The sequence below is a fragment of the Mauremys mutica genome, chromosome 5 (genome assembly GCF_020497125.1).
Source record: "Mauremys mutica isolate MM-2020 ecotype Southern chromosome 5, ASM2049712v1, whole genome shotgun sequence".
Classification (NCBI taxonomy): domain Eukaryota; kingdom Metazoa; phylum Chordata; order Testudines; family Geoemydidae; genus Mauremys; species Mauremys mutica.
Window position 1 is genome coordinate 97,134,307 of NC_059076.1, and position 19,415 is coordinate 97,153,721.

Here is a 19,415-nt window from a genome sequence, read left to right on the forward strand (position 1 = left end):
AAATATGCATTAATGATGTGAATTCACAGGACAAAATTGAATAAATGAATTAGACCTAATATAGTCTTCATGTATTTTTACAGTAAATTATATATGTATACTTCTAAATAATGAGCATTGCATACACATTGTAGCTTGTCTTGAATTAGAAATGGCTGATACTATTGATGAGGCCACCCCTGTGAACCATTTCAAAACCTTTATGGAAAAACTCCACAGTATTTACATCCAGTCACACAAAAATGAATGGGAGCTCAAGGAAGCATCAGCAGATGTAGGGTCCAATTTTACGTATTGGACAAATCCTGGCTGTACGTTGGGTGGTTAGTTATTTTAGGACTGTAAGAACTGAATGAGTGTCATTTTGGGCCCTTTATAAGCAATTTGAAAATGCTGCTTCTGATGCACTAAGAAATGACAAGAAAAGGCAGACATATAGTGGCTTAACAGCCCATTTAGCAAGTCCCAAATTCCTCTGTGCTGGTGCATGATGTGCTCTATGAGTTGGCTTATTTGCCTCAAGAGCTTCCGGATTGTTCTATGATCATTCTCTTTTTCCATCTCTAATTTCTAAGAATTCATAAAGGACAGAAAGAAAGCACCTCAGCATTGATTAGTCTCAGGAAAACAAATGGGACAGCAATGGCAGAATGGGAGGGCTGAGGTATGGAGAGAGAGCAAAAGAAACAACCCTGTATTTGGAAATGACAGCAGTGTGACAAATGGGTTCCTCTCTGATTTACTAAAGAGAGAGGCTCATCAGAGCATCTGAGAGCCCATTATGGAACATCTCTGAGAGTCCATTATTGCATCTGATCCCTGGCAAGGCTAGGAGAAAATTGCAGGAAAAAATTGTAAAAAATTGTGAGGCGTTCTGCTATTTTCTGGGAACACTGCCAATCTTTGCAGAAGGCAGTGGTGCCTCAGATACAGTGTAACTGATTTGCCAACTGATTTTGATTCTAAATTACTGTCTGACTGCATGGCCAATATGAATCTGCAAAATGTATTTCCATATGCCGTTGAGATTTTTCTCCCAAATCTGTGTTTAAATTCTACATTCCCTCAGTCAAGGCATAAAATGCAGGACTCTGCCAAATCATGTAATGAAAAGGAAGAGAAAGCAGTCAGATACCATGCTGATGTATGCTGTAGATAAACACAGATAGACAGACAGTCTACTCTGAAGAAGTTAAAAGAAAGTTTTATCTACCACCTGGATGGAGGTAAAACAACATATTGTAATTGCTGCTGGGGATGGGAAACTGAGAAATCAAAGCATAAAATAAGGAAGACCAGGAAAAAAATGCCATCTTCTCTTTAAAGTCAGGTCGGTGTGGCAAAATCAATTCAGCATAAGGCATGGATAAGAGGAAATCCTGTTAAGAGCAAACAAAGTTAATCTACTTTATACTGCTAGGTCTGTCTTGCTCCAACAGCTACAGAGATAATAGTTTCTAAATCTACCCTATTCACCAGGCTGGTTGGCCAGAATCTGGTCATACAGCCCCTAGTCCCTGCTCCCAGTGGCCCGGAGGACTAGCTTTAAATACCATATGATTGTCTAATTCACACCTCTGAGCAACATAACTTATATTGATTTAAGCTGTAGTATGGCCATAACCTAAGTTGATCTATTTCAGGGCTTTCTATAATGCTCATCAGTGTACTATCCAAGTACCCCCCACGTAAACGAAATATACACCGTAAGATCCCTTTGTAAAGCCTCTGCTTATCTTCCTGCCCTAGTTATGGGAGTTCTGCTCTATGGTGGATGGAATGAGAGTATATTTATTATGGGACAGCAATGGAGGAATGGGAGGGCTGAGACACCTGGAAAGTTGGCAAAAGGGAGAGAGAGGGTTTTTTTTAATGAAATCATGTAACTAACAAAACAAAATTTAAATCACTCCAGAGTTTTGCATTATATTGTATCTCTTGCCACATATCCTTTGCATGTCTTGATTTTTAATGGGTACTTTAGCACTAACCCACTCAGCACCATATGGCCAAATTCCCTAAAACTGGGCAGCCAGGAAAAAATGAATTCTTGGAACTGGGGGAGGTGGCAAATAGCTGCCTATCTAACATTTCACTGCATGGGACCAGGGAAATCCCTATATATGGAAGGTTCAGAAACCTGGGATGAGCACTGTGTCAGCTACATAGACATTAAACCCAAGCAAGGCAGTCTTGAAGAGATGAGAGATTGGGCAGCCCCTACACACTGGAGTCTGATTGAAATAATTGGTCTACAGTCCATTGCCATCTTCAGGTTTTGCAGCCCTTATATTTTCAAGGCCATTTGTGCTATCAGGCCCCTGGGCCATTGGCTAGGAGCTCCCAGACAACTAAGAAACACAATGGACAGGGAGAATGGTGTGACTGAAAGCACCCCCATATTCATACCCTCCATATTACTGTAATAATGTTTGTGCATAATATGCCATGTGAGGTATCATTTAAAAACTAACATGCTGATCGCCAATATTCTTACGTAATGTATGTATAACCTCTGTATTAAGAGTTATGCATGTAAGCTGAAATTATGACTACAATGTGTTTACCAGATAAGTCTGGGGAGTGGGTAAACCAGTTTCTCAAAGACAAAGGACAAGCTGGTGCCTCTAGCTAAATGTCATCAAAGTTGAATGGCAATCATCAGTCAAGTGGCCATTCTTTGGCAGCGAAGCTGAGCAGAAACAGATCCATTTGCATTTTAACAAACAATAACATGACACCTCTTTCACTGCCAGATTCCATGTTTCATTTCCTCACAGCTGGAATGAACTTTATCTAGGGGTCACCCTCAGGAAAATGCATTTCAAATGGTGACTGGACTATAAAAGTGAAGGGCAAAAACACCCCAAGTATTCTCTCTCTCAGCCCATTGATTTTGGGATAGGGAGAGAGAGATTCTGACCTGAGAATTTGGTCAGCCATGTTGCTAGAAACCTGTGGTAAGGTTTTTACCTTGAACCAAGTCTAGCTTGTTAAATTTTAGCTACTAGAAAGCATATTATCTTTATTTTTCTTGTAACCATTTCTGACTTTAATACTTTATACATGTATTCACTTAAAACCTCTCTCTTTGCAGTTAAATAAACTTGTTTTATTTTTAATATAAATCAATCAAGTGTTGTGTTTAAAGTAAACTCCAGTTAAATTACCAAACTGTTGAATATTGACCCTTTACAGGAGAGAGCAGTGCACCACAGGTAGCTATCATACTGTGCAACACACCACCGTCTGCTGCCAGGTGTCATAGAATCATAGGTGCTCTGGGAAGGGATTGCAGTGCATCATGGGGGTGGGCTTAGCATTCCATAATGCATTTTTTTCTTCATCCTATCATTCCATTGGCTTCCTACTATATTTTGTTCCACTTTTTAACAGCCCCTGTAATCTGTGCACCCACCATCTCTGTCTCAAAGCATCAATTTTCACTTCTCTCCAGTCTTGTGATGAGCACTGTGAACACAACACAGCTGATCCTGCAAATGATGAGCTGCAAGTCTGATAATGACAGATAATGGTGCCTGCCCTGCTGTGTGCCATGGAAAGAAACAATTCAAGATTGCTGTTGGCATTCACAGAGCAGCTGCACATGGTGGAACATCGGTACTGGGCTCAGGAAACAAGCACTGAGTGGCAAGATCAAATCGTGATACAGGTATAGGATGAGGAGCAATGGCTGCAGAACTTTGACTCCTAACAATGTGTGGGAAATAATAGATGGCTTTGTGGAATGGGATTCCCTAACTGTGGTGGGATGACAGATGGCACACATATCCCCATTTTGGCCCCAAACCACCTTACAATGGAGTACATCAACTGAAATGACTACTTTTCCATGGTGTTGGAAGCACTGGTAGACCACCAGACTCATTTCACTGACATCAACACACAGTGGTCAGGGAAGGTGCATGGTGCATGCATCTTTAGGAGCAATGGTCTATATAGAAAACTGCAATCAAGGACTTTCTTTCCAAACCAGAAGATTGTAATTGAGGATGTGGAAATGCCAGTTGTGATCCTGGGAGACCCAGCCTACCCCTTGCTTCCATGGCTCATGTATAAGGCTACTATTTTGTCACAGAGGTCACGGAAGTCATGGAATCCACCTGGGAGCTGCAGGGTCCCCCCACCTACAAGGGACATGACAAGGAAGAGCACTTTTTACAATGAGGCTCTCACAGCTGGGTGTATGTCCAGCTGTCACTGTGAAACATGTCCCTAGGGGTGGAGGAGTTCCTGGGATACTGTGATGGCCTGAGAACATGCAAGGAATGTGGTGCTGGGAGTGGGGGAGTTTGTGGAGGGCATGGAAGGCAGTTCTGCATGGGTTGAAGGGGAAGGCGAGCACGGATGTGTTCCACCTGCACACAATCAGGGACCTCAGCATGTCCATTTGGTCCTCGAGCAGCAGTATCATCTTTTCCTGCCCATCTTTCTTCTCCTGGCTATCTACTCTCAGTTTTTCATTGATAGCCTCTCTTCATGCTCTCTGCTTGCTATCAGCAGCATCAAACAATTGTAGCACCTCCCTGAACATGTCTTTCTTACTCCTCCTGGTTTGTTTCATCACACCGAGCCACTCAGCCAGTGTGCAGGAGGAGACCATCGAGGCCACATCTGCAGCAGCTAAAGAAACAATAGACAGAGGCACTATTGCGAGTGCACTCACAGACTTGATTCATACAAGTTACACACACCACTTTCCCTTGGCAGGCATCAGCCCGGCGAGAGTCCTAACCATGGTGAGTTTGGCACCATGGAAAAGGGAGAAAGATGGGACAAATGGTGTGTTGGGGTGGGGGGAATTCAGAGTGGGATCACTGCAAGCACTTAGGGACTCTATTCTGAACACTGGCACCATTTTCCACAGGTGGGGGTGATGGAAGCTGATATCTCGCTCTTGAGGGTAACTGAGGATGCAAGCGTGCAGCTTCTGCATGCGTGTGGCTGCAGATCGGGTCTGTATGCTGCTCGCCTATGTGCTGCTTTGGTGCCTACAGAAGTAATTGCTGATTGGTGCAGCAGTTTCCTACCATGGGCGAAGAAACAAGGCAGCCCTCCCAAAGAACCTTCGGCAGAGGATTGCAGAGTACCTCCACAAAAGTTTCCTAGAGATCAGTATGGAGGATTCCTGGGACATCCTACTGTGCATCAACAAACTTTTCTGCAGGGACCCCTCTCTCTAGTTGCACAGGGGAATGAGAAGCAGATGAAAACAGTGCTAGTGTTGGTTATTTCTATCCCTTTTGTACCCTTGAAAAAAATAGTTCTACTTCATTTCTCCCTGCAGTATCAAAGCACAATGGGTACTTACCTCTCCTGCATCAGGTGCACCAGAACTGGAGTTTGGGGACTGACTAGACCACTTCGGAGTTAAAAAGAAGCCTGGCTCACCATGCCACTAGAGAGTCCTCTAACCTGTCCCCCATCCTCCTCCAACTCTACTTTCTTGTCCACCACTTCTTTCTTGGGGTTCATTCTGCTGGCTGCTGCCTCCAGCCCTCCTGAAGTATCAAGGGGGCTCTGGGCAGTGGAGGTGGAGTCGCTGCTGAGGATGGCCTGCAGCTCCTTGTAGAAGTGGCATGTCTTTGATGATGCATCACACTGATGATTGGCCTCCCTTGCTTTCTGGTATGCCTGGCTCAGCTCCTTGATCTTTGCACAGCACTGCTGCATGTCCTTCCTGTACCTCTTCTGCTCCATGCCACGAGAAATCTCCCTGTAGGTATCAAAGTTCCTACAACTGGATTGGAGCTACAACTGCACAGCCTCCTCTCCCCACAGACCCAGCAAATCCAACAACTCTGGTGTACTTTAGGTCGGAGTGCATTAGCTACGGGTAGCCACCAAGATCAGCTGGGAAGTTGTTATGTGAGTAATTCACACTGAGCAAACAGGAAGAGGAATTTCAAAAATTCTTAGGGCTTAGAAGCGGGAAGGGTACATGCCTGTGCGCTTGGCTGCAGGACAGCGGAGTTCAAACTGGTGATCAGAGTGGTCAAGATGGGCATCGTGGAACACCTCCTGGAGGCCACTTAGGGTGACATAAGCAACACAGTGTCTACACTGACTCTGCATCACTCTACCTTTGTCACAAAAAAGCTCTATGCCTCTTGTCCAGGTGGTTTTATTATGTCAATGTAGCAGGAGAGTTAAACTGGTGGGAGGAGCATTGCAGTTGTACACCTCTACTGTGTTGTTGATGAAAGCTGGCTTTTTGTGGGCAAAACTGGGTAATGTAGACATTAGAAGTGAGGCTTTATTAGAACTAAAACAGAGTTACATAAGACAAATGAGAGCCACATGCTCCTACCTGTGTATCTGGTGAATCTGCCACCACACTGCTTCCAACCAGTTCTTTCTAGCACATGCTTTGCTTTTGGAGGCTCAGTACATACCCTCCCCTTTTTTGGGAAAGCACTTTAACATATATACCAGACAATTTCACATATATACCAACTCTTTCTCTACAAACATCATTACATACTCAACTTTGTTAGCCGCGCTGAAAGAGTCTTTCAGATTTGCTGTGCAGTCTATTAGGTCCACAGGGCACCACTTCAGCCCTTGCACTAGCTGAATCAGCAGACTGCTCTTCTTGCTGATCTGAAGGATCCTCAGTGGTTTTCTCAGTGCCTTGTCCTGTAGCTGTCAATGCAGTATCTACCTCCTTATCCCTCTCTTTTTCAGGAAGATGTTGCAGATGTCTCCTGTTACTCCAAAAAGTACATCCTGCAGGAATCTGTACTTCATAAGACCGTAGGGCAATCTCATGAGTCACTCCTGCCCTCTGTGCCCAGCAAGTGGCATCAAGTAGCATTATGAATCCACACAGCATCCATTAGCTTCAAAGGCTCTAAAAGACTGTCATAACACATCCTTTTTTTGCACTTATGTAGCTTGTACATATCTAACTCACTATGGCCATTAGTGATTACTACTAAATTAGGGAGCCTTGTTCTCAACTTCCTGCCAAACAGTATTTCTGCAGAAGACAGTCCAAGGTTCATTGGTGCTGCTCTATAATTCAGTATAGCTAAATATGGATCTGTACCTGAGTCAGTGGCCTTTTTCAAAAGTTGATTAACAGTTTTCACACCATTCTCTAGAAGCTCATTGGATTGAGGATAACTGGGACTTGAAGTTACATGCTTAAACCCATACTCTCTAGCAATTTTTTAAATTCATACCAAACAAACTGCAAACCATTATCAGACTTGATAACTTATGGGTTTCCATGCCTGGAAAAAATATGGATTTCATGTACGTTATAACATGTTTTGATGTGGTATTTTCTAATAAAACCACCTCTGGATAATGAGGTTAATACCTCAAAATCAAAACACAGTCTTTACGAGCATATGTAAATAAATCCACACCAAATTCAGACCATGGTCTTAACGATTCATTATTTATCAACATAGGCTCTTTTTTTTCCATTTAGGTTGGTATTTTTGACATGTTTCTTGCATTTTAACAGTTTTCTCTATCTCATTGTTCATTTGTGGCCAATGCAGTATCTCTCTGGCTCTGTGTTTACATTTCTCCATGCCCAAGAATCCTTCATGTATTCTTGTGAGCAGGTCAGCTTGTAACATCTGAGGCACTTCTATTCTCTTTCCTCTCAACAATATGCCATTTATAACAGATGGTTCTGCTTTGAACTGGAAATATGGATGTGGTATGTAATATCCTGGCCACCCTATGGTAACAGCCTTTATTACCCTCTCTAAAGTCTCATTGTCATTGCCTCAGCAAATTCATTCCACTTCCTTTCTGAGACAGGACAATTCTTTTCTATCAGATTGACACATAGTGTTCCCGACTCCACCTCAGTTTCTGCTACAGTTTTATCAAATGCTGTGGACAATGAGTCCACTACCACTTACTCTTTTCCTAGTTTATAAACTATTATTAAATCATACAACTGGAGTTGAAAAAACTGTCGTGTTCTGAGTAGAGTGTCAGCTAGCTCCTTTTCCACAATTGTGTCAGAGGCTTATGGTCTATTTCTGCAACAACTGGTCTTCCATAAATGAACACGTAGATTTTTTTACCACCATGCACTAGAGCTAAAGCTTCCTTTTCAATTTGGGATAGTGGCATTCTGTTTTTGTAAGAACCTTGGATGCATATACCACTGGTCTCCGATGGTCATATTTTTTGTAGCAATGTTGTACCTTTGCCTTCTTTAGAGGCAGCAGTGGACAATTTGGCTGTCTCCTGCTGTCTAAATACCTTAGGACAGGAGCTAATTCTTTGTCCAGGTTAGCATCCCATATTCATTGACTATTCTTTTGCATGAGTACATGAGGTTGTTGGATTGTCCAGCTAAATTCAGTATAAATACCCCCCAAAAATTAACCATTCCTATGAAACTTGGTACCCCTCCTTAACTTCTGGGTGTGGCATATTTGTTATAGCTTGTGTTCTGCTAGGATCAATACATACCCCTTGTGCAGTTAACCTTTCTCCTAAATTGGTAATTTCTCTTAGCATGAATTGACATTTTTGTTTAATTAGCTTCAGGCCTACTGCTCTAGCCCTGTCCAGTGTTGACTTTTACCTGTAATTACGTTCCTCTATTGTGGTGCCCCAGATAAGAATATCTATATACACATTTGTGTCCTCAATTCCCTCAATTATTTACTGCATGTTCTCTTCTGGAGTGGATTTTAGATCAAATGGTAATATGAGAAAGCAGTATCTTCCACACGGTATAATAAGAGTATATAATTTGGAGCTCCTTTCATTTAGGGGAATCTGCCAGAATACAGATGATGCATCTCATGTAGTAAAATACTTTGGACCCCAAAAATGTCTTCCCTGAAAGATAATTGAAAGAGTTTCCTTTTGATATATTTGTTAAGCTCTTTAGGATCTAGGCATAATCTCAGTGTTCCTTCGTTTTTCCTACTATTATTAATGAGGGCACTCATTCTGTAGGCTCTTCTACTTTTCTAATAATGTCTTTTGTTACAAAATGATCCAGTTCTTCTTTGAGGTTTTTCTCTTATTTATACAGAAATATTTATAGGTACATGTATGGTAGGCTAATTTGGCTGTTAGTTCACTTTTATGTTCAGTTGCTAGTTTTTCTATACCCTCAAAAGCATCCTGATACTGTTCCTCTATGCCTATGTCCCTTATCTCCTCTACCATGTGCCTTCTTTGGATCAGTCCAACGGGTTGGCATGTTTTTAAACCTAATATAGATGCTTTATTCCCTTTAATGATCACAAAGTTTATCAATTCTATTTGACCTTTTACCTTCACTTCTAGTAAACACGTACCTCAGGTAGGAATGAGTTCTCCATTATAAGCTTTCAGTTTAACCTGCTTGCTCACCATGTTCCCTTTTTTTTTTTGCTTCAACTTATTAACACTAACATCTGAAACAACATTTACCTGTCCCATTAATCTCTAAGGAAATTGTCCATTCATTTGTTCCTTCCTGTTCAGATACAGCTCCTAGACAGAATGCTTCTTCTGTGTTGCTGTCTGTGCTCTCTTCCTGGATTACTGTACAGGTCTGTCACATCTTACGCGCATTTAACATGCGTGATTTCAGCTTTACGCAGTCAGCAAAAACAAAACAAAAAAAAAGAGAAAAATAACAATTTTAATACTGTACCTGTAATGTGGGCAATTCTGCCCGCCATTGAACTCAATGTACTTTTGACTATACACGGTTTTCGCTTTATGCGCTAACCACGGAACGGAACCCCCGCATAAGATGAGACAGACCTGTATTAGCATGCATGCTTTGCTTCCTCTTCTGTAGTTGTTAATCCTAGTTGCAGACTTTGTCAAAATGATTGCATTTCTTACAAATATTGCAGCACTTACCTAAGCTGGACATCGCTGAGGTCTGTGTTTGTGTCCATATCTTGTGCAACCTTGAAGTTGTCCCTTGCGCTTTGCTTTTTCCATTCTTCTATCTGTTTTTTGTTCTGTACTGATAATGCTTGCCAGTTTTCTTTTCTCTCATCACTCTGTCCAGACCAGCAGTGTCCTGTTTTTCTTCCATTACTTTCTGTTCAGAGTGATTTCTGCTGCCTGAAACAGTCTTACTGCTTTATCTAAAGTGAGATCCATATCTTCCAATAGTCTTGTTTGTAGCTTTGGGTCTCTGATTCCAATTACAATTTGATCCCATATAATGGAGTCTGTTAACTGTTCACAGTTGACTGGTTCATTAGCTTCAGCTCTGTTAGGTATTTTTAAAGGACTCTCAGTCCTTTTGTTCTCTAAGGTGAAACTTATACCTTTCAAAAGTTTCACTCTTTTCAGATAGGCAATACTCTTCAAATTTCTGCAAAACTGTGTCATGCCTTGCTCTCTCTGCCTGACTTAGCTGTATGCTATTAGAGACATCCACTGTCTCAAGTCCTGAAATGTTTAATAAGATTGCTATTTTCTGATGGTCTTCTTTCTCACGACAGCTGGCTGCTTGCATCTATAACACTCTTTTTGAATCTTTTCCAGGAGTCTGCTGCATTACTTGAGAGTTTCAACTTCTGGGGGCCTTTTAGTTGCTCCATTTCCAAGATGACTCATTTACTCCTCACAGAGTCTTCTTTTTTCTGTCCTAACTTCTACCATACTCCAGCACCATGAGTTGTCTTATGGATTCATAAGAAGGAGGCACAGTCTGAACTCTTGGAAGCTAGGCTTTATTAGAACCAAAACAGAGTTAGGTAAGACAAAGCAGAGTATCCTTCACCAGATACACAGCTAGGAGAAACAGCTGTGTATCTGGTGAAGCTGCCTCTAGACTGCTCCCAACAGTTCTTAAAGCTCCACTCTTAAAGGCACAGTACATACTCCTAACTTCAAGTCAGTCAAACAAATACCAGCAGAGACTTGAGAACTGCAACGGGAAGAAAGAGGAGTCCTTCATCAGCAGCCATTTGCCATGCTCCATGTACACTCTGGGGTTTTATTAGTTAGTTGGAGAGATGTTTTGTTTCTTTTCTGATAAAGTAATTGTATTACCAGGCTTCACAAATTGCCATGTAATTGCTATGTGGAGAAGAAATGCTTTGAAGGCTGACCAGGATCATAGTTTAAGTTTTTAGAAGATGTAAGTACAAATACTTTTCTACCTAAGATCACAAGCTAACCATTTATTTTGGGAGGGGCCCCTAGCTCTAACTTAAGCAACTGTTGTTGACCAGACTGCTTTTACCTTCAATTTTTCCATGTTGTGGTGGGTTGGGTTGAACTATAACTGCTGCCTTTCATTTAGAATAAATGTAAAGAAGCCATTATAACCAGGTAACTGAAACAATAGCAATAGCACCCAAAACACAAGCCCTTGGAAAACCTCAAGTAGAAGCTGAACCATATGGCCCAAGGGGCTAGGGCTTTCGCTAGTGGAATTGTTTTTGTGGCAAGAAAGAAGGGGCAGAGAGACAAAGAAGCAGCCAGGCCCAGAAAGCCAAGGTGACAGCAACACAAGCATTGATAATATGGTCCTGAGAGAGAAAACTTTTTGGGCACAAAGTGCTGGTTGGAAAGGAAGGTTTAGAACTGTGAGCAAAGGAACTGTCTCCTGCTGTTTTATTTTTATTGTATTCAGAGGAGCAGGGACTTTATTATAATCTTTGTATATAGCTAAGATTGTGTGAGGTCCCTGGAACAGATGTTTTAGAAATAGATTCATATTGTTTGTTGTTGGGATCAAGGAGACGCGGAGTCAAGAGGTTTGTTAAGCAGGCGTCCCGAGCTCTCTTGAGCTGGGTTTTTATTAATAATTAGAACAAAGAGCATGAGATCATAGTTACTTGTAACATATTGATTGGTTCACCCATAGCCATCTCCCCTTGTGCAATATATCATAATTGGTGAAGGGACTACGTGAGCTATACCTAGTCTGTGCTTAATCAATAACCTGAGCATTGCTTTACCTTAAGCCAGGAGTAAATGTAATAAACACGTGTGTGGTTTGCCAGCACAGCATGTTTCACTACATCTCCCCCTTTTTGTTTTTAAGCAATTTGCAGACATAATGAATGCTCTGTTTGTATTAAGTCGTTGCCAAGGGCAGCCTTGGACAAATAGGCTAATAAGTGAAGGAATACACTGTAATATGCAGCAACAAACTATTAATCCTGCAGCTATAATAATAACATATGCAAACATTTGCTTTAGCCAGGATAGGTCTGGCAGCCATCCAGTAAGCCAGTCCCAGAATCCTGAAAAACCAACATCCATAGTAACTTCTTTTGTTAAATTATGTAGTTTTACAATTTGGTTGTCCACTGCTTTTTCATCATATAAGTGTATGTTGAAGTCAGGGATGGGGTTGCTCAGTCCCTGATGCCACGCTATCCTTGTATGGTCGAATGTATCGTGCAGGTACCCAGAGTGGGCCGCTCGGTGTTGATACAGCTGCGTAACCGCACCCCCAGGTGATTAGTGGCACAGGTCCGCTCCACTCCGGGCCAGGTAGCTGACGATAGGTTACCTTTGGAGCAGGAAGAACTTCGGTCGTCTGATAATGCCGTTGTGCCCTGGTAAAAAATTGAGAATTGAAAGGTAATAGATTTAAATGATTGAGTGTAAACAGTACTTGAGCCAGCCATTCTTCCTTTTCTGTCAGGCTGCCGGGGACAATTCCCCCTTTTTGTTTTTGCCGCAGGAGGGCAGTTTTTAATGTGCGATTAGCTCGTTCTACAATGGCTTGTCCTTGGGAATTGTATGGGATGCCAAAGGTATGCGTGATTCCCCATCGCGTGCAGAACGCTGCCATCGCTGAAGAGCAATAGGCTGGGCCGTTGTCAGTTTTTAAAGCTGACGGCTTTCCCATGACTGCAAAGGAACGAATGAGGTGATTACAGACGTGTTTCGCCTTTTCCCCTTTTTGTGGCGTTGCCCATATATATCCAGAATAAGTGTCTATGACTACATGCAAATAGGACCAGGGAGCTAATGGTGGGAACCGAGTGACGTCCATTTGCCACAATTGGTTTGCACCTAGCCCCCAAGGATTTACCCCGATAGCGGGTCCTGCGAGGTTTCCAGTACACTCAGGGCACTGCTGAATAATCGCTTGTGCATCAGATAGTGGTATGGAAAATTGCTTGGCCAATGCCCTGGCATTTTGGTGATGTAAGGAGTGACTTTCCATAGGAGAGCAGGGGAAAGCCTTTAAGGCGTTATCAGCATAGGCATTGCCTTGCGAGATTTCTCCGGGGAAAGGCTGATGACTTCTAACATGTGCGATAAAAAATAGATGTCGTCGGTGACGTAATATCAGTTGTAGGGAAAGAAATAAACCAAGCAAATTATTATCCAAAGATGCAGTAACACAACTAGAAGCAATATTACTAACAACATTGGCAGCATACAAACTGTCTGTTATGAGGTTAACTGGTTGATCAGAAAATGTGTTAAAGGCAAGAATTAACGCAGCCAGCTCCGCACGCTGAGGAGAGCGTTGCGGTAAGGTAAACTGGGATTTCCACTGGTCATTTTTCTTCCAAGCAACCACCCCTCTGGAGGGGCCACCATCGGTGAAAATGGTAAGAGCTTCTGTTATGGGAACGGGAGATACCAAGTAGAATACTTTCAGTGGAATATGCTGAGCAACTTGGAGACGAGGATCCTTGGGAGTATGGTAAGTTACGGACCCAACATAATTGGCTAGGGCTATTTGCACCTCCTCCGAGTGCATACATGCAACTTCCCAGGTGGCGATGGGGATGGGGATAACAATGTTTACTAAATCCATGGCAAACAAGTTTAGTGCTCGATTGCGTCCTTTAGTGATTAATTGAGCAAACATTCCAGACAATGGGACGAGTGTGTTTTTGTGTGTGTGTGGTAAATACATCCACTCGAGGATAAATTCTCTCTCACTTGTATGTTGAAGTAATGCCCCCATGAATTGCTTAGTGTCCCCAAGAATGATTAAGGATGGGGGCACGTCAGGTACTGCTCTATCTACCCACCTTTCTGCCATGGCTTCGTTGACCTTATGCACTACCTCCCGTTGTTCGTTTGTTAGTGATATTATGTCTCCCGGTTGCTTTCCTAATTTTAGGGCATTAAACAGTGGAGTTAGCATAGAAGTGGGAATCTTGTAATACGGTCTTATCCAATTTATGGATCCCAGAATTTGCTGTAGTACTACATATGTTAATTTGTTTGGCAAGGTAAGTTTTGGAAGTATGGGCATGGAGTATGCTGCAAGCATTTTATGACCTAAATATTGAAAAGGTTCGGCTTCCTGTATTTTTTCCGGGGCTACTACCAGACCCGATTGACTTAAGATATCAGTTAACTCACTTTTCCATGTGGTGGGTAGGGGCCTACCGGCTATTAAGATATCGTCCATATAATGGTATACAAGTAGCTGTTTGAACTTATTTCTGAAAGGTTGAAGAGCAGTGTTTACAAAATACTGACACATGGTAGGGCTATTTAACATGCCCTGGGGTAACACTTTCCAATGATAACGTGTTGTGGGTTGGGCGTTGTTCAGGACTGGCACTGTGAATGCAAAATACTTTCTATCCTTTTCCTGTAACGGTATTGTAAAGAAACAATCCTTTAAATCAATTATCGCTACCTGGTAGTCATAAGGGATTAAATTTGGATTGGGGAGGCCACACTGCAGGGGGCCCATTGGTTCTAGTATTTTATTAATTTCCCTCAAATCGTGAAGGAGCCTCCATTTTCCTGATTTTTTCTTAATTACAAAAACAGGAGTATTGTACGGGCTTGTAGTATGCTCAATGTGTCCATCTTTTAATTGTTGCTCAACTAATTGCTGCAAAGCTTCTAATTTTCCTTTAGGTAATGGCCATTGTTCTACCCAGACTGGTTTATCAGTTTTCCACTGTAACGGAAGAGCCTGAGGCTTACTCATCTTCCAAAATCAGTTTCGCCCCTATCTGTTCTAACAAATCTCTTCCCCAAATGTTAAACTGTAAAGGCAATATGCAGGGTTGAATATATGCTATTATGGGACCTTGTTCCTGGGATTTTACCGGTAACCATTGAGAGCTCTTTTTAGATGCTTGGCTTCCTCCTACCCCGAATACCGCAGGGGCTATCTCAGAGGGCCATTTAGGTTCCCAATCCTTTTCAGCTATGACAGAAACATCCGCCCCTGTGTCCAACAAACCGGTCAGCCACTTACCTTGGAGGTTATACTTACGTTGAGGTTTGTGCAGGGATATTCGGTGTACCAACGCCGCCACCTGTGGGTGAAAGGAAGAGTCGCTGTCGCCTTCAGTACGGGTGGATCCAAAACCTCCTGTACATGTTACCTGTGATTTTTCTCCAGGGAGCTCATATGGCAACAGTATCATTTGTGCCCAGGAGTCCCCTCGTCTTAAAGTAAAAGGCAGGTGACTCCAATACTGAACATATATTTTCCCTGATAATCAGCATCAATCACTCCTGGAACTACCATAATTCCTTGTTTACTTGCTGATGACCGAGGGAGTATAATGCCCACCGTCCCTTCAGGAAGGGGCCCTTTTAATTGAGTAGGCATTAAAAGAACTTCCCCCGGTAAGAATGAGGATTTTTCTTCTTGATTATACAAGTCTATTCCAGCACTGCCGGTCGTTGCCGGTTGTGCTCTAGTCAATTCTTCCGCCCCCATTGTTTTTCCGGGGCCCGGGGAGGGCCCGATTACTGGTTTCCCTGCCCCAGTCCTGATCGACATTGATTTGCCCAATGATACCCCTTGTTGCATTTAGGACATTTTTTGGAGGGCCTACCCCCTTCCTGGGGTCTTCCTTTATGTGCTCCCCCTCCAGGTGCCCTACACTGGCTTTTAAAGTGTCCCGGTTTTTTGCAATTAAAACAATTTCCTGTGGGTTTATTACCTTGTCTTATAGCCCCTGCCAAAAGAGCCATAGCATGGGTTTGACTACCGACATCCGCGCAAGCCTGAATCATGTCCGCTAAAGTGTACGAGGGGCGATGTATTATAGATTGCAGTACCTTCTTGCAATCAGCATTAGCTTGCTCATAGGCCAGTCGCCGTAAAAGCTCTGTCTGTGCCTCCTCGTTATCGACCTGCCGCTGTACTGCTTCCTTGAGCCTATCTATGAACTGCGGATACGGCTCTGTAGGCTGCTGCCGGGTGGCTGTGAAAGACCTAGTCGGTTTCCCACTTACGGGAACCCTTCTGAAAGCTCTCATAACACTAAGTTTAGTACGAATATATGTGTCTGGGTCTAACTCCAACTGTCCCTCTATAGTGCTAAATTGGCCTGCTCCATAAATCTGGTCAGGCGTGGCAGCTGGGGTTGAGTATCCTACAGCAGCCAACCTGAACTCACTGTCCCACACCATATACTGGGCGGGGGTCAGCACCATACGAAATAAGTCTTTCCAATCTTGTGGAGCCATCGTGTAGCCATTACCAATCCCTTCTAAGATGCCTGCCACGAAATTAGACCTGATGCCTGTCTCCGTGATAGCTTTTCTCACTTCCCTCAGTACTGTATACGGTAGCGCTGTCCACTCTCTGGCGGCATTGCCCTGTGCATCGACTCCTGCCGCTATAGGCATTAGCATGGGCAACTCTCCCTCCCACTGATGTTCTTCCTCCAAACTCAATTCCCCCGTCTCACGCGCCAACGCAACCGCCGCCCGGACGCAGCCCCCACGATTCCCCCGGAAACAAGGCTGATCAGTTCCTTTATTAACGGAGGGATCCGAGGGCCGCTGCCCCGTATCCGACACCGCAGGCGCTGGTGGTAGCACCCGCGGGTACGGAGGCGGTGTCGTCAGCGCGAGAAGCGGGGCGGCAGTGAGAGACGCCTGTGGCCCCAGTTTTCCCACTGCCTCAGTACAGCGCTGCCACATGAGCAGGTGCTGTACTGCTGCTCTCGGTGTCTCAAAGAGCTGTGTTCCTATCTTTTGCCAATCTGCTTGCTGCAGGGACCCCTCTTCGGGATACCAGGGGCATTGACATTCTATTTCCTTAACAAAATCCTCTACATGCCGCAGCGTAACCGCTGGGCAACCGCTCCCCTCAATGAGCTTAAATAATTCCTTAGCATGAGCCTTTTGTGGCACTGATAAATCGCTCCCCATACTCACGAGTGGCTGTTTCCAGCGGGTGCACCTAGACTATTCCAGTCGGATGAGCAGGGGTCCTCGGGATCCGGTGAATCACGTCGGGGTCACCAGATGTTGGGATCAAGGAGACGCGGAGTCAAGAGGTTTGTTAAGCAGGCGTCCCGAGCTCTCTTGAGCTGGGTTTTTATTAATAATTAGAACAAAGAGCATGAGATCATAGTTACTTGTAACATATTGATTGGTTCACCCATAGCCATCTCCCCTTGTGCAATATATCATAATTGGTGAAGGGACTACGTGAGCTATACCTAGTCTGTGCTTAATCAATAACCTGAGCATTGCTTTACCTTAAGCCAGGAGTAAATGTAATAAACACGTGTGTGGTTTGCCAGCACAGCATGTTTCACTACAGTTTGTATTTAGTAATAATTTGAATATTTGTTTATTATTGTATATATCTTTTTACTGGGGATATAAATTATATAACGAGAGAAATGGGAGCTGCTCTTTACAGCTAGTTTGAGGGCACAGTGAGTGAGTTAGTGCTCTAGCTAGATTGTGCAGAGTGTGTGCTGCTACTGCAAGAGGAGCTGGCCTGTGGTTGTGCACTGAAGAGGTCTCTGTCTGCGAGAAGCTCCTAAAGCAAAAAGTTAGAATGCCCAGATTAAACAATATTCTCTTTGAAAAACTGAATCTTGTAATTAAAAGTGTAACAATTGCATCAAACTAAATATCTGGTTCTATCATCAATTTCTCCTCTTAGTGGAGGCAAATTTAGCTATCTGGTTGGGTCAAAAAAAGGTACCCCAATATAAACAAAAACTTAATTCTGACCTCACACTTCCTCCACAAAAACCTAAATACTGTACACTTACCTGTGTACATGTGTCAACATTGAATATTGCGTGTGCTGCTAAGTTTGTAATATAGGTTTTGTGTTATACTATGCAGAAGATTAATGTGTCATGCATAAAGAGACTTCCTAATCTGTTGGAGGCAAAAGGATAAATGTGCTGTGAAGGCATTAGGGTACAATTAAGAGGTGTTCATAAGTTGGAATTTCTTTGTTTTTAAGGGTTTGAGTTGAGGTCTGAACGTCACATTTAACTAATACATGTTTTGTTTCTGAAATTATGAGATTAAAAACTAAGTAGACTATCTAACTGACAAGTGTACATAAGTATTAAGGTCAGTCACTGATAGAAGTGAGTATAGAACTCTGAAGTTTCTGGCTTCCAGTTTTGTGTTCTCACTTTAGTAAGGAGCCCATTCATCCTCCGCAGGGGATGGATATATACACTTTTCCAATGTAAACAGGCTTTTACTTCAAATAGATGTGCGAGTGTGGGAAGTTTTTAGCACAATTAGCTTTTTGATGATTCAAGATTTTTCCCCAATTTTTTGAGCAGCACCAGCTATTTCTGTCTGTGAAATCAGAACACTTCCAAAATAATTAGCAAGTAATCTATCAAGTGTTCATATAGTGTTTACCAAACAAAGTCTAGAATGTAAAAGGTATTTTCCAATATGTTTTCTGGACATCATGAATAAAGGTGTCCTTTTTAGGTGGTGGGGCTGCATATTTCTCCCCTCCAAGGCAAGTCTGCATGAAGCTTTCATACCCCATGTGGTAAATTAGCTTTACATTGTGTAGTCCTTCCTAGTGGTACTTCAGTGAAGTAGCATACTTACAGCCCAGTGAAATTAATTGAGACTGCATGAATGTTATTCTGTAGGCTACAGTAATGGAGAACAGATAATTCTATAGTATGTGTAGAAAAGGAGGGAGAGATTTCAGCATAGTTGGTTCTTTGCTGAGTTTGGGTTAGTCAGGAAAGCATTCATGCAGTATAAGAGTAGCTCAATTTCAATTTCCAAAACCAAAGTAGAATGCCAACAGATGCCATATTTAAGTGCAAATATGAACACCAATTAGCACAAAGAAAATGCAAGAATTAAAGGCAGATGCACCCGTTTTTCTCAGAAATCACTGTCAGATAATACATAATTAAATACTCATAAAATGTTATTTTTTCTGATTGTTAAATCAGTGTTCAAGCAGAGGAGAAAATGGTTTACTATTTCTTATTACAGTCTTCCTTGCTACTAGGGTGTCACTAATGACATCACTTTATACCACCAGGACTTCCAGCAAGCAGGAGGCTCACGAATTAATCAAGGGATTTAATTTGCATTAGAACTGCCAGTGAATACATAATGAAAGCTTCCCAACATGTGAACATTCAGAACATGGTACTAAACAAATTTGCCATGCTTTTTTTAATGATTCACGGTGTTAATAAACAAATAACCTGCTCCTCATATCATAGGACCAAAGAGCTAGG

At 42.6% G+C, this 19,415-nt stretch overlaps 1 long non-coding RNA gene across 1 annotated transcript; it reads right to left on the bottom strand.

Annotated features, from left to right (window-relative positions):
• Positions 1-12,433: 12,433 nt before the first annotated feature.
• LOC123371645 lies at positions 12,434-17,107 on the bottom strand. Its single transcript, XR_006579887.1, has 3 exons — positions 17,092-17,107; positions 15,188-15,230; positions 12,434-12,536 (listed from the first exon to the last, which is right to left on the bottom strand). It is a non-coding gene; the product is annotated as an uncharacterized LOC123371645 (long non-coding RNA).
• Between the last annotated feature and the right edge of the window lie 2,308 nt (positions 17,108-19,415).